The 9792-nt window shown below is 47.8% G+C and overlaps 1 protein-coding gene across 2 annotated transcripts in view; it reads right to left on the reverse strand.

Moving 5' to 3' along the window:
* Positions 1-9565, reverse strand: part of LOC144128570 (cystinosin-like) — a 32038-nt gene extending 22473 nt beyond the window's left edge. Inside the window, exons 1-2 of one of the 2 annotated variants that reach the window (XM_077662066.1) lie at positions 9312-9542; positions 3206-3385 (exon numbers count right to left, since the gene is read on the reverse strand). The gene's annotated coding sequence lies outside the window, so the exon portion shown is untranslated. Of the gene's footprint in view, positions 1-3205; positions 3386-9311 lie in introns of both variants that reach the window. The other variant, XM_077662065.1, reaches the window with a different exon arrangement.
* Between the last annotated feature and the right edge of the window lie 227 nt (positions 9566-9792).

The following is a 9792-nucleotide window of genomic DNA, read 5'->3' on the forward strand; positions in this document are numbered from 1 at the left end:
GCTTTCGCCGGCGCGCGCCTTCTGCCTCCTCAGGAATGGCACTATTTTCAGTCCGCGTGACCGCCGTGGTTCGCGCTTCACTTGGCAGCGATTTTGTTGCGTTGTGGAGTATAAACGTTCGTGCATCTATTTGGCAAGTGCGGTAAGAATTATTTTTGGGTCAAGGGAACGCATGAAAAAAGAATAGCATGCATGTATTAGGTGTGCAGCGATGGCGTAGATAGAGCGTCTGCCTCGCGTGCAAGAGGACAGGGATTCGAATACCTGTGCCGTCGGGTTTGAAAAAAAAAAAAAACTCCGCGTGTCGATGGAATTTTATAACGAGGTCTGGGGTGCGGCCTGATCTCGGTGACCAAAATAGACAGCGCATTTCCTCAATAGAACAGGATTTGGCCACCCTGGTGTAGTACTTGTCCACAAACTTCTAAAGACAGGGTTAATTAGAGAGACATGGGAGATGCCTTCGGCCTGTCGAGGGTGCGGTCAGGCTGATGATAATGATGATGCATATATTGGCTGCGTTGTCTTTACGATGCAGAATAAATGCTCGACGGCATAGAAAGTGGGGTAATTGAAGACCACTTGCTTCAACGCAAATTGGCTTTCTTATACTGGAGAAAACAAAGTTCAACAAATCTTCATAGACAATAAGGCTGTCTCTGCTTGAGTCGTCCTCGATGGGTTATATTTTGAGCGTCTACTTCTATCATAAAGACAACGCAGCAAATACATGCATGCTATTCTTTTTTTTTAATGTGTTCCTTTCTGCCAAGCAAAATTTTGACCGCACTTACCGAACCGATGCACCAGTGTTTATACTCCACAGCACAACAAACTCTCTGCCAAGTGAAGCTCGAACCACGGCGGTAACGCAGACTGAAAATGGTGTCATTCCTGACGGTGCGGAAAGCGCAAGCCGCCGAAGAGCCAACTATTCTGCACGATTCGGGCAAAACAAGAAACCCTTGCACGAGGCACTGAAACCGCCTCTGGCGAGCAGTGACGGTTGCAGCGCGGCTTCGCTGGTGTCGGCGATAAGGCGAGCATCAGATCACCGAGATGGGTCAGCCGGGCATCTCTTCGCGGTGTGTTCCTCTGCTGATAGAGCTCGCTGGCGTGTATTTTTTTTATGACAGCCAAGTTGAAAGAAGTGAAACAGTTTTGTTTTACACGTCCAAGAAATGCATTAGTTTTATATCGGTATTTCTAAGTACCTCCCAGTCAGCCGGGTCACGCGTCTTATTGAATATGTTAGTTTTCTTTATTTCTTTCTACCCTTCTAAGGTTTGGTTTATGAGGGCTTAGCGTCCCAAAGTCACTCAGGCTATGAGTGACGCCGTAGTGAAGGGCTCCGGAAATTTCGACTGCCTGGGTTTCTTTAACCGGCGCTGACATCGCACAATACACGGGCCTCTAGAATTTCGCCTGCATCGAAATTCGATGCCGCGGCTGTGATCGAACCCGCGTCTTTCGGGTCAGCATCCAAACGCCATAACCACTGAGCCACCGAGGCAGTTCTGTCGTTCGAAGGCACTCGCTAGATATCCACGGCTTAAGTGCTTTCGTATTTATTCATAAGTATTCGTAAGTATTCAAAATATACTTGTGAGAACAACCGGAGAAATTTTTCATACGCGTCGACAGGTGCTGGCGCCTGGTAAACAGTGTGCCAGTTTAAACTAGGTATTTTTTGATCAAAAACAATTTTTTTATTAACGATTTGATTTTCTCTCTTTAAGTAAGGCCCAAATTTATTTCGGTTTACAGGTTTTTTGAAGAATAGAAAAATGATGCATGCTTAAGTCCGACTCGATCACATCATTAAAAATTTCCTGAGTAGGTACGTTTGTGATAAAAAGGTAATTAGTATCTGCGTGTTGGTTGTGACTCAAGTAGCGGTCATAATTTCATAAGTGAAATTATGCGACTATAAAACTATTTAGAAGCGATGTGCCGGAGAGGAATGTAGCATACCGATATTGAAATCTCCCCCTAAAAGTAATGATAGACCAGATTGATTTGCACTGTCTAAAATTTTTTCTAGATATGTGAAGAAGATACCAATGCTACTTTCAGGCGGATGATAAATTGAAGCGATTAGGTATTTCTCACTTGTGAAATAAATACATTCTGTATTGGCATAGATAAATGACAGTTGTTCATATAAATCGTACTGAACGCTATTATAGATATTCAACAATACTCCTCTACCACGCTGTTGGGGCCGGTTTAAATGGAATGTATCGTAGCATGAATCCGTCAAGAACTCAAAGTCTGATGCAAACCCAGACCCCGTAAGCATTACAGCATTACATTCGAAATTAAATTTATCGAAAAAATTTTCAAAAGATCATTTTTGAGACCCGTAATTTTCTCACAAGTAATGGCATGGTTCACATCATCGGGTTGTAAGGTCATCGTAAGTGTACATGTACGAAAAGTTCACGATGAGGTCCACGTACACGATGGCGTGAACATCACGCCCATTTCTTACGAGGAAGTTCGTGGATCCTTCATCGCAAGGGGCGAAGAATCCACCGTCGTTTGTCCACACGAATTTCTACCCATGGGTCTTTTACTTGACAACTGTTATGACCAGCAATTCTTGACAGCTGGGCAGAGCTGTTTATTTACATAGATAGAAGTTTTAGAAGAGAAACAAGATTCTGCATTGTAAGTCTCGTTTTTCTAGACTTCTGAAGCAAGGATTCACCAGCGGACTTGTTCCTAAACTAGACGACAATGTTAGGACAAGCAGACTGCTCCCGTGGTTTGACTCTGCAGCAGACCTCAATGCCACTCGGTGTCACCGGTTCGTTTAGTGTTGTGCTTACTTGGCACGCTATCTTCATGAGGCCCTCATTTTCCTCCTTCTGCACCCCTTTTATCTCAATGTCGTAGCGCCTAGAGTATCGCTTGCTCGCCACCATTCGTCGCTCAAGGTCTTGAAGTTGTTTTTTAGCGCTCAGGCAATCTGTAAGAGATTATTTGGGTTTTTTTCAGTGCAGCGTTTTCCTTCTCAAGTTCGTTTCTCCTTCTGGCGTCTTCAAGCTTAGCATTCTGAAAGTCAAGAGCTTCTTTCATGTCACAGAAAGAGGTCAAGTGCACTCAAGACTGACTCAAAGTACCGCAGACCTAACACTGCCAGCAGCAAGGCTACGAAATCTACAAGAACAAAAGCACGGACAGAAAAATCGAATCCAACCTGCGGTGACAAAATGAGACGCAATCAGACGGTGTTCTTTGCTGCCCTGCTGCTGCCAAGTGACCGCATCCTACGATGTGTCCAGTTCCTATAACGCTGCTCCCCCTGGCGACGATCCACAGATGCCAGTCTTATCGATGACAGGCGGGTGTTGTTCTCCTGCGTCCACGTGTGGTTTATCTGCGGTGGCAAAATCAGGCGCCATCAGACGCTGTTTGCTGCTCCGCTGGCTGCTGCTGTTATATCACCTACACTTTTACGAGGCAGTTTTTTATACGATCGCTTGGCTAAGGCTCGCAAAAGCTTTCTGCGTTGTTTTTTTTTTTTCAGACGCATTTGAGGTGCGGTTCGGCTTTGTCTGCAAGCGGTGAAGTTGTGTGCGTGCCTGTGGCTAATAATAATAATTTTGTTTTTTTTTGGGGGGGGGGGAATAAAATGGCGCAGTATCTGTCTCATATATCGTTGGACACCTGAACCGCGCCGTAAGGAAAGGTATAAAGGAGGAAGTGAAAAGAGCAAGGAAGAAAGAGGTGCCGTAGTGAAGGGCTCCGGAAAAATTTTGACCGCCTGGGGATCTTTAACGTGCACTGACATCGCACAGCACACAGGCGCCTTAGCGATTTGCTTCTACGAGTACTCTATTCCACGTGCCTATAAGGGTCCAGTGTGCGTGATATTCTGTCTCAGCTTTCGAAAATTTTTCCCAATCTGTGAAGCGACCGTAATTAGGCGCTTTTGGGGCGTCATGCGCATGGTGAGGCTTATTAATGCTAAAGCATTATATGGCTCATGCGAATGAAAAGCCGTCAACAGAAGTTGTCCGCAGACAGTGTCCGCAAAATGTGTTCACAGGAAGTGGTACCTCTCACATGACCTTATACGTCAGATTTAATTGACTCAATGAGGCTCAAAATTGGTGAAGGTGAAGATGTAATACCAGCGATGGCATGTACTGGCTGATTTTAATGTGGTGACAGTATTCCCCACCATATACGCACAAAAAATTTGAGCAGCAGTTCTTCTTGCAGCGTTCCGGGTAGTGTCATAGCATTTCTCTTCGCATACAGCTTACATGTTTCAGTCAAGCTGGAGGCTGGCTTGAGACGGGTACGGACAGATGGCAAGTGGGGCAGTATGTCGAAAATGGAATGCCGAAGTGATGTAATGTGTCGTAACCGGAAACTACGAAGTGTTGTGTGTCATAGCCGGAAAGGTCGAAATGTCGTGATACGTCGTAACCGGAAATGACTAACAGGTATAGTCTGCCGCAACCGGAAATGACGAAACGCCACACTCCACATTATGAGTAAGAAAAATCAAGATCAAAGACATGCTTTCGCAATCCTCCATGTAAGAAGACTTAAGTGCCCTCAAAATTTTATGTCGTGGCGGCTAGTTAAGTTTTCGTGGCTGTTCTCCTAAGTCGTAGCGTATCGTCCTTTGTGCAACATGAGCTCCGGGGTGGTAGGAGCTTGGCTGTGCAGTCGTGTGCGAGTTGTTGCGCCCGGAGTGTTGTGGATTCTGTACTGAAATTTGGTCATGTTTTATTCCTGCAATCTGCTCCTCTTTTCGCTCGCACAGTATAATAATAATAATAATAATAATAATAATAATAATAATAATAATAATAATAATAATATTAATGATAATAATAATAATAATAATAATAATAATAATAATAATAATAATAATAATAATAATAATAATAATAATAATAATAATAATAATAATAATAATAATAATAATAATAATAATTGGTTTTGGGGGAAAGGAAATGGCGCAGTATCTGTCTCATACATCGTTGGACACCTGAACCGCGCCGTAAGGGAAGGAATAAAGGAGGGAGTGAAAGAAGAAAGGAAGAGAGAGGTGCCGTAGTGGAGGGCTCCGGAATAATTTCGACCACCTGGGGATCTTTAACGTGCACAGACATCGCACAGCACATGGGCGCCTTAGCGTTTTGCCTCCATAAAAACACAGCCGCCGCGGTTCGGTTTGAACCCGGGAACTCCGGATCAGCAGCCGAGCGCCCTAACCACTGAGCCACCGCAGTGAAGTGGTCAGTGCATTAAACTCCCGGATAATGTCTTCTCATCGTGTTTAGAGTTCTTGAAGATGTGACTAAGGTTGTGGGTAGACTTGGGTGGATTGCATACGCTGCGTAGCTTGAAAGTTCATTTGGTGTCCTCCGCATAAATTGTAGCTATTAGGACATACTTTGATAAACTGTCTGGTGCTGTTCCGGTGCAGTGTTTTATGTTATGCTTTACCTACGTCGAAATTATTGGTCGCTGCTGTTCGTTGCTCGCCGAGTGTGCAGCTTTGTAGGTAATCTTTGTCTATTGGAGAGGTAACATGGGGGTCTTTTTTGATTTCAGGAATTACTCAGTCATTATTACCCTTTTGTTATCGACACCACCGCACTTCCACTGCCAAATGTAAAAGCGCCGGTCACTTACTTATGGCACGGGTTAGTTATCGTTGAGGCCTTAGCCCGGGTGCTGCGGGTGTCGATTTGGTCGTCAGGAAGTTGGCGTTTTCGAGATGGGGCAATGTACTCGATGTCTTCGCAGCCAGAGTCTTCATATAGGGAGAAGGCTTTGAAGCATGCGGACTACTCGTTGTTCTAGCGGAGTCAGGCGTGTTTCGTAGCGTTCGTAAGCTGAGGAAAGGTTGTCGACAATGTCGCTGAGCCGGTCGAGCTTCTGCTCAATGCTTTCGAAACGTGTTAACAGGTTATCTGATTGCGTTCATACGATATTCGAGTATTGATGGTGCCGTGAGGGAACTAGTGTGTTGGGTGCCTTATTGCTATTATGGTGCTGCGTGAAGGAGGGCTGTAGAGCTTGTCAGGTAGGGGAATTGAAGGATTCGGGTTGTTGAATTTAAGGAGGGATGAATGGCGTACCAGTCGCCTCGGGCGTATCGGCTTTCCTGGATTCTGGGCTGTGCGCAGGGTTTTTGCTCGAGGCCGGTCGTTGCATGCTCTCAGCAGCACTTGCCGATGCCGTTGTCTGTGACAGTGGTGCGTTAGTCTGCTTGTCTTTTTGCTTCTGCTTCTGAGGCTGCTGCGTCTGCGTTGTTTGCGATGGCTGTTCGTGCGAAGATAAGGCGGGTTACTCTCGATGGAAATCGGGAGACGTCGCGTAGTTGGTGCTCTACAATAAAGCAGAGGCTGCTGTTGGTTTTGCCGTTAGATGCGTTGTAAGTATAGGCTCGTTCCGACTGCTTAAGGTGTTTTGTTGTCAGTTGATTTGGCAGCTGGGGTCATTGGCCCTATGATCTCCGCCGCAGTGCAGGCAGAGGGGAAAGCATTGGTGTTCTGGCTTTTTGAGTTCTCTCGTGCAGTTAGGACATCTGGAAACGGCTGACCTGGTAGGGCAGTTGTCGCCACGATGACCGTACATCAGGCATAGCGAAACAGAACTGGGCTTTGGGGCTTACTGTGATGTGGGGAGGGTTTGTTGCCGTGTTTGTACTGTGGGAGGTTCAGATGACTCTGCTGTAGGATTACGACTAGATGAAGAGCCGTGGGGTGCATGGGGATGGTAAGATTCTACTTGTATGGAAAGAAATTTCAGCCGTCTTCAGCAGCGTTCTCTTTTTGCTGAGTGTCCATTATATTGGCTTGCTCGGTTGCGGAAGCGCGTAGGGGAATGTCCGTAGTCAGTGAGCGAGGCGTCTCCGACTCCACGTGGGCGCCTATGGAACGTGACGGCACGTGGCATGCAACGGCACGTGGCCGCCGTCGGCAGGAGCGGGGGAGGGTTCCGGGTTTGCGTCTCAGCGCAGGTGTTAGGCGTAGCGGCATGGTTCTCTCAAAATCTCTAGTGAAATCCAAAAAAAAGGGCTCACTTGTCGAAAGGAGGCCATCCGCCAGTTCCGTGAGCAAAGTACTATTTGAGGATGGTGTCACCGATAGGCTGGTACCACCGTACCAGGGAACGGGAGGCGCGACCATTCGAATGAAAACGCGGCAGTAACGTTAAACGCAGCTCTGCAGATCCATCGAGCCGACTAATAAACAGTTCGCTTTTAATCGAGTACTTAGTCTTCTAGCTGAGAATCGTAACTATCATAATTATTGTCGACTGATTTAAAGAATTTGAATTACTACTGGTAAAAGGACATGCATTGGGCTTTGTAACAAGCGAGTGTTTGTGGAGCCCTATCGCACGAAAAAAAAATGTTGAAATGAACTGAGCAACACGAAAGTAATGGATTTTATGAAAAAAAATAAAGAACTGAAGCCTGTGTGTATCTTACTGACAATGAGTTTTATGCAAATGCTCCTTTTTTGAAACACTGGCGTTTGGCAGTTGCAAAATTAAAAAAAACATGCGATACTCGTTCCTTTACATTACGATGGCTGGCGTAAAGGCTGCCCCATTCTATGAAAAGAGTGGGCACAGATTTGCGGATGTTATCGAGTCCGTGGGCAGCGTCCCAAGCGCATGCTACGTATGTTGGATCCGTCGCATGTCTTCGGGCTCTCTCTCACCTACGAGCGGCGTCTGAAAGGCGTTTCGAAGCGTTTGTGTCGCCTCACGACCAGGCAAAGATGACGGAAAAGGCTGCACAAAGGGTGAGGCGAGGTGCATGCAGCATTGGGCTTATCTCTAAAACTGCTCTGTATAACTTGTGAAGATATTGTAGGCAGCTATAACGTTGTCTTCAGAGAGCAAGAAGAAATTCGCACTGCAGAGAATATAAAAACTGTTTCAGACGACATTAGCATTCTGTATACGAGAAACACCAACGTTCCAAAAATGGAACATGGAAAAAAACATGCTTGGTCAATGTAAATGTGTCTGCATTTTTTTTAAACATTATTTTTAGAAAGCGTATTTGAACAGTCAACAGGAAATTTCTTCCTTGAAAAATTGCTGCATAGTGAGGCCATTAAAATGTTTAGGTGACTTAAGCGCGTCGCCAAAGTATTTTTTTTCTTTTTAAACATTGCTCATCGATTCCTTCAGTACAGCAGGTCCCTCAACCAGAAGAAGAATACGGCGTAAGAAAACAGGCTTCGAATAGGAATAGATTCAAACTCGAAAAATGTTGCGAGTAGAATGACACGTGCCGTAAATTCTCCCCACGTGACGCAGTTTTTCTGTCAGTCAACGCCAACAACACACATTGTCGAAAGCTTCCGACTCAAGAACGCCCAAGCTAGTGTGTCCCTGTATGCGCCCCCTACTCTCACATTTCTTGCCTCCAAACTAAGAAGGACACTGAACACATGGAAGGAAATGGAACGGAACACATTCGTGGCAATAGGTCCAGCGTGCAGGGAGCCCCAAGTGCGTATAACAAGCCATGAATATATGTGCACGAAGGGCTGCCAGAACGGTGTAAAAAACCTGCAGCCACCTACGCCCCAGGACGGCAGCCTGACCGCGAGCGCCTTGGCGAGGAAGCCGGCCCAGGCGGCATCGCAGTCCACGGGCGTGCTCGGGAAGCGAGGCGGCAAGCTGTGCGTAATCAACATCCGGCGCGAACCGCGTGTGCTAATTTCAAAGCGCCGCCAGCAAGCAGAGGCGCCTTCCTGCCGATCCCCTCAGCACTGCTGACGTAGTGCTCAGGACAATGACCTGGCACGCGAGGGGCTCACGCAAGCGACAGAGGAAATATCATCATAACCACCATCGCTCTTCCGTTCAGCAGACGTATACGTTGGTGCAGATTCATTCAGGAGAAACTCGGCTGACGCGGCTGCGAACGAGATTCGATAAGGACGATAAGCTGTGTGACAAAAATGACGAAGGAAATACGGTCCACTTCTCGGCTGTATTACATAATCGCCGCGAGGCCCAGTTGTTAAATGAATATCGCGAGTATGGCAGATCAAGTTGCGCCTCAAGGCCTTCCTTTTACGCTTTCGTGGCACCAACTGCAGGCAGCGCGCTCAATCATACGCGAGCCCTGCTCTTCGCCGTGTCCCAGCGCGTCGCCTGTGCATAGGGGTAGAGCGCGTGCGTGCGCTATGCGTGAATCCCTGCGTCGAGAAGCTTTCAGGCGCACCGGCTTAGTGCCAGGCGCGGGGCTTAAGCTCCTCCGGGCGGAGAGCACGGCGACAGGCAATGGCAGCGGATCAAGCACTCACCGGCCGAGACCCGAGGCGACGGACACGCGTCCGATTCGGTGGCTGACGAGCGCAGCTGGCTCGTGGGCTTCCAAGACTATGAACACACGGGATGACGGAGGTAACACGGCGCCTCCGTCGGCAGCGAGGCGACACCCGAGGCCGGCTGGCTTCTTCTTTTTCGCCGCGGGGGGGCTTCCTGCTGCTGCTCGCGGCGCGGCGTGCGAGCTCAGCGTCCGGGTTCGAACGGCTGCTGCCGCCGACGATGCCGGTTGCGCAACGCCAGACTGCGCGGCGAAGAGAGAAAGAAGAAAGAGGCGCAGCTGCGGAGGCAGCGCCAGAGCTTGGACGCGTTACGCGCCGCTTGGCGTGCGCTGGGCTCGGAAGCCAGCGGGGGAAATTGAATGGGCCCATTCGCGGGCTTTACCGCCTCGGGCACGCAACGTTCCGAAGAAGGTACACAATGGGAAACTGCCGCACCCAGTTGGCTCGTGAAAGCAGC

This window comes from Amblyomma americanum, chromosome 4 (genome assembly GCF_052857255.1).
Source record: "Amblyomma americanum isolate KBUSLIRL-KWMA chromosome 4, ASM5285725v1, whole genome shotgun sequence".
NCBI lineage: Eukaryota > Metazoa > Arthropoda > Arachnida > Ixodida > Ixodidae > Amblyomma > Amblyomma americanum.